The sequence below is a fragment of the Triticum urartu genome, chromosome 5A, assembly GCF_056163025.1.
Source record: "Triticum urartu cultivar PI428250 chromosome 5A, HENAU_Tu73, whole genome shotgun sequence".
Taxonomy (NCBI): Eukaryota; Viridiplantae; Streptophyta; class Magnoliopsida; order Poales; family Poaceae; genus Triticum; species Triticum urartu.
In genome coordinates, this window is record NC_141877.1 from 479,284,198 (window position 1) to 479,293,781 (window position 9,584).

Consider the following 9,584-nt stretch of genomic DNA (forward strand, 5'->3'; position numbering starts at 1 on the left):
GTGCTGCTGGATCTTCATCAACCTCTCCTTCCCCCTTGCTGGATCAAGTTGGAGGAGACGTCTTCCCAACCGTACATGTGTTGAACGCGGAGGTGCCGTCCATTCGGCACTAGGTCATCGGTGATTTGGATCACGTCGAGTATGACTCCATCAACCCCGTTCTCTTGAACGCTTCTGCGCGCGATCTACAAGGGTATGTAGATGCACTCTTCTCTCCCTTGTTGCTAGATGACTCCATAGATTGATCTTGGTGATGCATAGAAAATTTTAAAATTCTGCTACTTTCCCCAACACACGCGTCGGGCCTTCTCCTATGTCAAGGTCTGGTGGGCGAAGATGGATGCTGTCAAGTTGGCAACCTAGGGGCCGCCTGAAGGCAAGGAGCACCGCACACCCGAGGGATACTTTGGCGATGTCTTGGAAGGGTCCCGTATTGTTGCGGATCATTGTGCGAAAGACACTATCTTTGAGTGAATGTATTCGAGCTCCCCTACCTTGTATGATAAAACAAAGTGATTGTGCAACATAATGCCGGTTATGTTTTTAAATTTTTACTTCCTGTGCTGCCGTGCTGTACAAAATCTAAGGGTTAACCAGCCGTCGGCTTCTGCCCTCACGTAGGTAGTATGGGGGTGTTCGGGATGGAATCTAAACAATCTTGATCCAATTAGATGGTCCTTAAAGGAGTTGTTTAGCGCGACGAACCAGTCAACCAGACTGTGCAGCTGTAACGCCCTCACTTAGCCATAGGAGTGCGACAATAAAAACATGGGCGCAGCCCCTAGTATCCAAACTAGAGTGCTATAAGCGTATGATCGGTGAGTACCAATCCTTCGCTTAATGCGGAATAAATCTCCAACAATTTGCGACCTCCGAATAGCTGACTAGCTCTCGCCGCATCATAACAGTCAGTTTTCAGTGTTCTCTACTAAGGTGCTCCTTTGGATAAACCAAGGCACAAACGCAGTAGTTCTCCCTTTACTACCTTAGCCGATATAGCGGAACGTAAGTTAGCAAGCACAGGAGTTGGGCAACCCAACTATTGACCAAAGACATGATTCAGAGGCAATGCATATAATGCTAAATTCAGGGTGCCGAACTATACTTATAAAAAGTGTTCAGACTTTTGTTGCCGTAATGTGGGGTGCTATGAAGCCCCTGGCAAACATCAAGCATACCAAAGTTTACGGGTGCTACCTGATAGGGTTATCCACAGGGGAGCTGAAAAAAGAGAAAAAAACAGAAAAGGGAAAAAGGGAAAAACCTAGAGTCCTACAGCTCAGCCGCAAATTGTTCTTATTGTAATTTCATTAGTACGTCAAGGCGCATTAATACAGGTAGTGTGATAAGCAACATGCTATTTGACATGTCGAAACCAAGGGAGAGCTGCATGCAGGTCCTGAAAAACAGGTAGAGTTATCATTAACATAATCACCTAAAAAGTCCCCCCATATGTCTGCGTTTCTTGTCGTCTTGGTCTGTTTATCCTTCAAGAGGACCGATAACCCAACCACCAGATGGTGCCTGTGGGATTGAGACCTGAAAAGGAAACAAGTAAAAGTGAAAGTATGTGTGTATCCGATGTCGGTTGAGCTGTACTATGGAGCACAAGCTAGCTATGCCTCCGTCGATGCCCATGGGATTTTGAGTGCGTAATTATGTACGCGCGGCACGAATGCCACCACTTGATCGGGACTGAGACGGAGGCCGGATTGCTAGTCGAGCTCCTGACGAGCCGAGCTCTCCTGCTGCAGAGTAGTTCGGACCCTCTTAACGGTGTCCGTGGGCTCGGCAGCCGAATTAAGGTTCTGCTTGAGAAAGCCACTCTGTACTTCTGCTGCTAAAGCAGCTGTGTGCTCTTCTGTATGAAGGGAGCTTCCGTGTTTCCGTTGACTGTTATGACGCCGCGTGGACCCGACATCTTGAGCTTGAGATAAGCATAGTGTGGTACTGCATTGAATCGAGTAAATGCAGTTCATCCGGGCAGTGCGTGATAGCCGCTGCGGAAGGGGACGATATCGAAGATTAACTCCTCGCTTCGGAAGTTGTCCGGAGATCCGAAGACAACCTCTAGTGTAATTGAGCCCGTACAGCGGGCCTCTACACCTCGTATGACTCCTTTGAAGGTAGTCCTGGTGGGCTTGATCTGAGATGGGTTAATGCCCATTTTTCGCACTGTATCCTGATAGAGCAGATTGAGGCTGCTACCTCCGTCCATAAGGACGCGAGTCGGGTGGAACCCGTCAATTATTGGGTCGAGGACCAGTGCGACTGAGCCACCGTGATGGATACTGGTCAGATGATCCCGGCGATCAAAAGTGATAGGGCATGACGACCATGGATTGAATTTTGAGGCAACTAGCTCTATCGCGTAGACGTCCCTGAGCGCACACTTGCGCTCCCTCTTAGCGATGTGGGTAGCGTATATCATGTTCGCCATTTTGACCTGAGGGGGAAACTTCTTCTGCCCCCATGTGTTCGGTTGCTGGGACTCTTTGTCATCGTCCTCACTTTGCGATCCCTTTTCCCTGTTCTCTGGCGTTTAATTTGCCGGCCTGTTTAAAAACCCAGCAATCTCTATTTGTATGATTGGGTGGCTTGTCTGGGGTGCCATGAATCTGGCACGGACGATCAAGTATGCGGTCCAAGCTGGATGGGCCTGAATTGTTCTTTTGGAACGGCTTCTTCCGCTGACCGGACTTAGAGCCCTTGAATCCGGCATTGACTACCGTGTCCTCGGTGTTATCACTGTTGTTTCGACATTTGTATCTGTTGCGTCGAGACTTGTCTTTGCTAGTTTTAGCTTCAGGGGTGCCGGCGTCATTTGCATTGTTTTTTCTATGGGCCAACCAACTGTCCTCGCCCGCACAAAAGCGGGTCATGAGTGCCGTGAGGGCTGCCATGGATTTTGGCTTTTGTTGGCCGAGGTGGCGAGCGAACCATTCGTCGCGGATGCTGTGTTTGAAGGCTACTAGGGCTTCGACATCCGGACAATCACCGATTTGGTTCTTTTTAGTTAAGAACCTAGTCCAGAATTTCCTGGCGGAGTCTCCGGCTGTTGAACTATATGGCTTAAGTCATCAGCGTCCGGAGGTCGAACATATGTACCTTGGAAGTTATCGAGGAAGGCCTCTTCCAAGTCCTCCCAGCTGCCAATAGAATTTGTAGGCAGACTGTTGAGCCAGTGCCGAGCTGGCCCCTTGAATTTTAAAGGGAGGTATTTGATGGCGTGGAGGTCATCGCCGCGAGCCATATGAATGTGGAGAATGAAGTCTTCGATCCACACCACGGGGTCCATGTTTCATCGTATGATTCTTGTAGCGACCTGACCCGAATGGATCAAGTCTCTGTGCTTAAGTGTCATCCCTGGATCGGTATGCTGACACACAGTACTCGAGACGTAAATACTATTACCTCAATCCAAAATAGCGGAAGTAACAAGGTTGTGGATTCCCATCAACACCAACGGCAAAGTTGAGTGTAGAAATCGTAACTCTAACGTGTCACTTACTCGTCGTAAGATAATCCTGCAACATGAGACGTTGCAGCCACAAAGGGTCAGTACATTGAATGTACTGGCAAATTCACACTATAGAGAATGATGAACAATGGCTATCACTACATGCATATTTGGCTGGTGGAAAGGCTCTACGGTTATAAGGTTTTTGCGAAAAGCCAATTTTTACCTACTACAAAGGAATAAATTTTTATTTAACTATCATGGTGGTTGTTAAACATTGAGAATGGTTGACAGCATTCTCAATCCCAATTAAGCATCATCATTAAACCCAACAAAATTATTTAAAGTCACATGATGAGATTCACATGATAATCCAAGTACTAGATACTCAAAACGTCCATAACCGGGGACACGGCTAATCATGATTAGTTTATACACTCTGCAGAGGTTTGCGCACTTTTGCCCACAAGACTCGTTCTCCTCCGTTGGATTTCTCGCACTACATGGTGTTTGAGAAACGGATGACTGAGACATAGTCTTTCAGAGGCGTTTGCACCTTACGATGGGTAGACCGTACCACCTACAACCCCTACATCTGCTAGTCTACCACTGTAAGAGTTCACACAACGTAATCAACTATGCTAGAAACAATGATAGCTTGTGGCTGCACACGGAAGTTTCTAGCATGAATAATCTCATGATCCCTTTGAGCCTGGGTGGCGGTCCATAAAAAAACAGGCCATCCTGGTCTACCCAGGTGCCTAGACAGGTAAACCATTAATTAACAATCTCACATCTATCATGAATACTCTCAAAACCCAATCCACGTCTACGAGCATAGCATGACAATATAAGCATAACGTAATAGTAACTCCCAAGGGTTTGATAATAAACAGGTAATAGGTACTATCTCAACTACTTCCCATCCCACAATTTAATTAGATCCTAATCATGCAATGTTGGAGGTTTGATCTAATGCAATAAAAACTGGGTATGAAAGAGGTATGATCAAAGTGTGAACTTGCCTGCAATGTTGATGAAGATGATTCGCACTCAAAAATCTTGATAGCTCTACTCGTCACACTCCGGTCAATCTATCGTAATCAAGCAATAGTAACCACACATAAGCAATCACTCAAAAGACCAGAAAGATCGAAGAAGTCGATTCGGAAAACATCAACCAAGCAAATAGCTCTTGCAACATAAAAAAAATTCTAACAGTACCAAAATTATGTGAATTTGGCCTTATCAGAAAGTTTAGGTCAAGAGCTTTAATTTGCAAAAAGAATCAACTCAAACGGAGTTACGGAAAAAAAGATATGATCAAAAGAAGTTTGAATATGAATCTGAACAAAATTCGAAATTTGAAAATTTCAAAAAGTTGATGTGACAGGTTCACTGGATAGGTGAAAACAAGACGAAGCTATAGGCGCTGGTTTCATCTAATTTGGATAAATGAGTGAAAAATTATGGCTATTTGAAAAATGAGGGCCAAGCTGTTTTACGAAAGAAAAAATAGCTACGGTTAAGGTCTAACGTATAAATACGTAGACTAATTGATAATCTAATTATTCTATCGTATTAGTCTAAAAATAATAAACTACGGAAGTATAAGAAGAATAAAAAAACAAAGAAAGATACCTTTATATGGCAGAGAAAAGACGACTTTGGAGAGAAGAGACAATTTCCAGAAGTCGCGCGCCGGAGAGAAGAAATATATTTTTCTTAAATGAATCTAGTTAAACCAAAATATTGATTTAACCTGAATCAGATGATTTTTGGAGGCTCTATGGGTCTATATTTATTGGTGGAAAAGAGACTTAGGGGTCAAAGGCTAGGCAATGTGGGACTAAACGTAGACGAAAATATACGAAACAGAGAAGAAAAGAGGCGATGGGCCTAAAGGCCTTCGGCCGGCCGCGCGCACGCTGCGGTGCAGTTTTTTTCTTCTTTACAAAATTCGGCCTAAGAAAAAAAATAAAAATAAAAGAAAAGGCTGGCTGGGCCTAGCCTATTTAAAAAACCAATGGGGCGCTAGAAGTACTATACTGTGCATGTAGGCGCTAGTTAGTTTCAGGCGCGCGCGCAGTTTTTTTTAAACAGAATGCAATAAACTGAAAAACGAAAATAAAATAAAACTTTATATAGGCATATTATATATCAAAATTTTCAGAAAAAGATTTTATACAAGATGAACATTTTCCTAGCATTAAATAAAGTTCACACAAATTCAGACAATTCAAAGAGTGCTACTGGTCTAATAAAATCCAATAAAAATCATTTTAGAAATATCAAAATGATTTCAAATTCATTTCTCTCCAATTTTCTGTTGTAGGGAATCATGTTACCCTAATTTTCATATATTTTATTTTTGGAGAAAAATAATTTGAATAAACTCAAATAACTCCTAATTGAAAATAAATTCAAAAAACTTTGAATTTAATTCTTTGAAACTCCCAACTCATATTTCATATAATTTGAAGAAGTCCTTTTATCTTCTCTCATGAAAATCATTGAGCTGCATGAAGTTTATGAATTGAAATATTTCCAAATGAAATTCAATTATTTTCAAATACCCTTTCATTTAATTTAAATGGAAGAAGTCATATCATCTTCACTCAAGGGTTTTGTATTTGAAAAGAATTTGAATTCATGGAGATCAGAAAGCAAATATGAAAGTTTGGGAAAGTCCTTTATTCCCTCTCATTTAACTTTCAAAAAGTTTCGAATTCACTCACTTTCAGACAATCAATCAAACAATCAGTCAAATCTATCTAGTTATTATAACATTCCAAAATTTAGAATTTTGGGATGTTACAATTCTATATTCACGGGTTTGAACCCCTCTGGGAATTTATGATCCAGGACCTCATCAGTGAAGCAATGAGGGTGTGCGGCGCCTCTATATCGGGTCGCGTCGCAACGTAGCTCTGATGGAGTCCATCTGCGGTTTTCAGCCCGCGCATGACTAAGTTTGTCACGTCCGAACATGTGGCCGTCGTCGCGTGTCGATGCACGTCCTCGCGATCCGTAGATTGATCTAGTATGTCTGCTTTATTGTTCAGGTTTTGCCGGAGGTCGTACGTATGACCGTGGGCTAATTTACCTATACCTATGCGATGAGGTGGGGCTGGCTGGTGTTCGGCATGAGTTGCCGTTTTGCCCCGTCCGCGTGGTGGTCGGTCAGCCGCATTGTACGATGGAGGTATGTATTCCGGCGCCTCCTCGTCAAACTAAGGTAGCAATTTGCGCTTTGGGTAGCTTTTGGTTGGGCGCTTGTGGCCGTATTCTTCGGCTGTTAGGACATCGGTCCATTTATCATTGAGAAGATCTTGGTCAGCTTGAAGCTGTTGTTGCTTCTTTTTCAGGCTCTTTGTAGTGGCGATTAGCTGACGCTTGAAGCGCTCCTGCTCAAGAGGTTCCTCGGGCACGATGAAATCGTCGGTGCCGAGGCTCACCTCATCCTCGGAGAGCGGAAGATAACTTCCGTCCTCTGAGTCTTCGCGCGTGGCCTACTTACCAGGGATAGCCTGCCCATCTTCCCGTACATCTTGTTCATTAGCTGTTTCAACGAGGTCTTCGTTGTCTTCGACACCTTCTAGAGTGTTATCTTCTCCTGTGCCGATGTTGCTGTCTTTACTGTGGCGTGACTTAGAGCGGCGCCGCTGACGCCGGCGCTTGGATTATATTTCAGAAGGTTTATCCTCAGTTGGATCTTCCTTGTCATTGCCACTATTCTCCTTTGGTGCATCCACCATGTATACATCGTATGAGGAAGTGGTCGTCCAGCGTCCGGTGAACGGTGGGTTCTGGGCCTCTTCTTCTCCGGCATCGTCGTCCATACCGTCGATGACCTCGGAGTCGTAATCAAGTGTGTCGGTCAAATCCTCGACCGTGGCGATAAAGTGGGTGGCAGATGGGAAGCAAAATTCTCCACCATCAGCCCCTAGTTCAAACCGAATATAGTTTGGTTGTGAGTCCTCTGCCAAGGACAGGTTCTTTAACGAGTTTAGCACATTGCCCAACGGCGAGTGCTGGAAGATGTCTACGACGCTAAACTCGAAGATCTATAAACGATCAAGTTCGGCGTCCGCGGGCTCATGTGGCTCGGAACTTACGGTCGGAGACGAGTCCGGAGTTCCGGTGACAAAGATGTCGTGAGAGGTTAAGTCTATGTGCAGCTCCAACGTCGTAGAATCTGTGGCCTCCGTGGTGGGGTTGACCCTCCCGTCCACGGATGGCGCAGTCTGCTCCGCCTCCAAGGCCAGAGCAATTATAGGAGCGATCTCCTGGATGCGGTCTGATGACAGATTTAGGTCATGATCATCGGGGTGACCGGGGGTGGCAGCCGCGGTCTCGAATCCGGCGAAGATCAAGTCTCCACGGATGTCCGCAACGTAGTTCAAGCTCCCAAATCTGACCTGATGGCCAGGGGCGTAGCTTTGGATCTGCTCTAGATGGCCGAGCGAATTGGCCCGCAATGCGAAGCTGCCGAACACAAAGATTTGTCTGGGGAGGAAGGTTTCTCCTTGGACAGCGTCATTATTGATGATTGAAGGGGGCATCAAACCTTTTGGCGACAACACAATGGAACTCTCAATGAAAGCACCAATGTCGGTGTCAAAACCGGCGGATCTCGGGTAGGGGGTCCCAAACTGTGCGTCTAAGGTCGATGGTAACAGGAGACAGGGGACACGATGTTTACCCAGGTTCGGGCCCTCTCTATGGAGGTAATACCCTACGTCCTGCTTGATTGATATTGATGAGTATGAGTATTACAAGAGTTGATCTAGCTGGTATGGCTATGATAATGAATCTCTCTCCGGACTAAGTCCTCCGGTTTATATAGACACCGGGAGGATCTAGGGTTACACAAGGTCGGTTACAAAGAAAGGAATCTACATATCCGGTTGCCAAGCTTGCCTTCCACGACAAGGAGAGTCCCATCCGGACACGGGTACAGTCTTCGGTCTTCGCATCTTCACAGCCCATCAGTCCGGCCCATGGCTAACAGGACGGACGCCCGAGGACCCCTTAGTGCAGGACTCCCTCAGTCACCGACGTGCCGAACCCGGCATACGAGATCGAAAGGGCTCGAGACTCTCAGGTTCTGAGTTTCCTTTTCAATTCCATCTCACCTCCTGTGATGGTTCAGATCGAATCTTGCACCATGGAGTTAGCAGCATGGACTGCAATCACAGAGATCTTCATCTCCCAGACGCAGGCGGCCATCGTCAACACGAGGATCGCCCTCTCCACCACCAAAAATGGGGACTCCACCATTGTTGAGTACCTTGGCCGCATGAAGGCCCTCGGCGATGAGATGGATGCCATCGGCAAGCCACTCACGGACGATGATATGGTGTCGTACATACTTGCTGCCTGGACTTCGACTACATCTCCTTCGTCTCCTTCGTCTGCGCCAGGACCATCCTTATCAAGCCCAACGAGCTCTACGCCCAACTCATCAGCTTCGAGAGCCGCCTCGCCATGTTCGAGGGTGGCAACTCATTGTCTCACTCCTCCGCCAACGCTGCTTCCTGTGGCGGTCGCGGTGGAGGCCGCAGCAGGAACAGAGGCGGCCGTGGCCACGGTGGTGGCCGTGGCAATGGAGGCAACGGCGGCCGAGGAAACGGCCACGATGGACGTGGCCATGGACATGGCGGATGAGACGAGCTCCCTGAGGTGTTCTGTCAGATCTGCAAGAAGACCAACCATACTGCCATTGAGTGCTATCGGCGCTTTGACATCGCATTCGCCAAGGAGAAGAGTGCAAGCACCGTTTCCAACTCCTCCTACGTGTCAACACCAACTGGTACGTCGACACAGGCACCACCAACCACATCAGCGGCGAGTTGGACAAGCTCACCATGAGGGAGAGGTACAATGGACATGATGAAGTAAACATGCCCAACGGAGCAGGTATGAAAATTACTCATATTGGCCAAGCATATGTTCGTACTCCCACTCGTAATCTTCATCTAAAAGATGTCCTTTATTCACCTAAAGCCACAAAAAATCTTGTTTCTGCCCATCGTCTATCACAAGATAATCATGTGTTTCTTGAAACTCACCCTCGTTTCTTCTTCATTAAGGACAAAGCAACGAGGAGCACCCTCCTCCA

General features: G+C 46.3%; 1 pseudogene; it reads left to right on the plus strand.

Annotated features, from left to right (window-relative positions):
- Nucleotides 1-9,144, plus strand: part of LOC147972107 (uncharacterized) — a 32,073-nt pseudogene extending 22,929 nt beyond the window's left edge.
- Nucleotides 9,145-9,584: the final 440 nt, after the last annotated feature.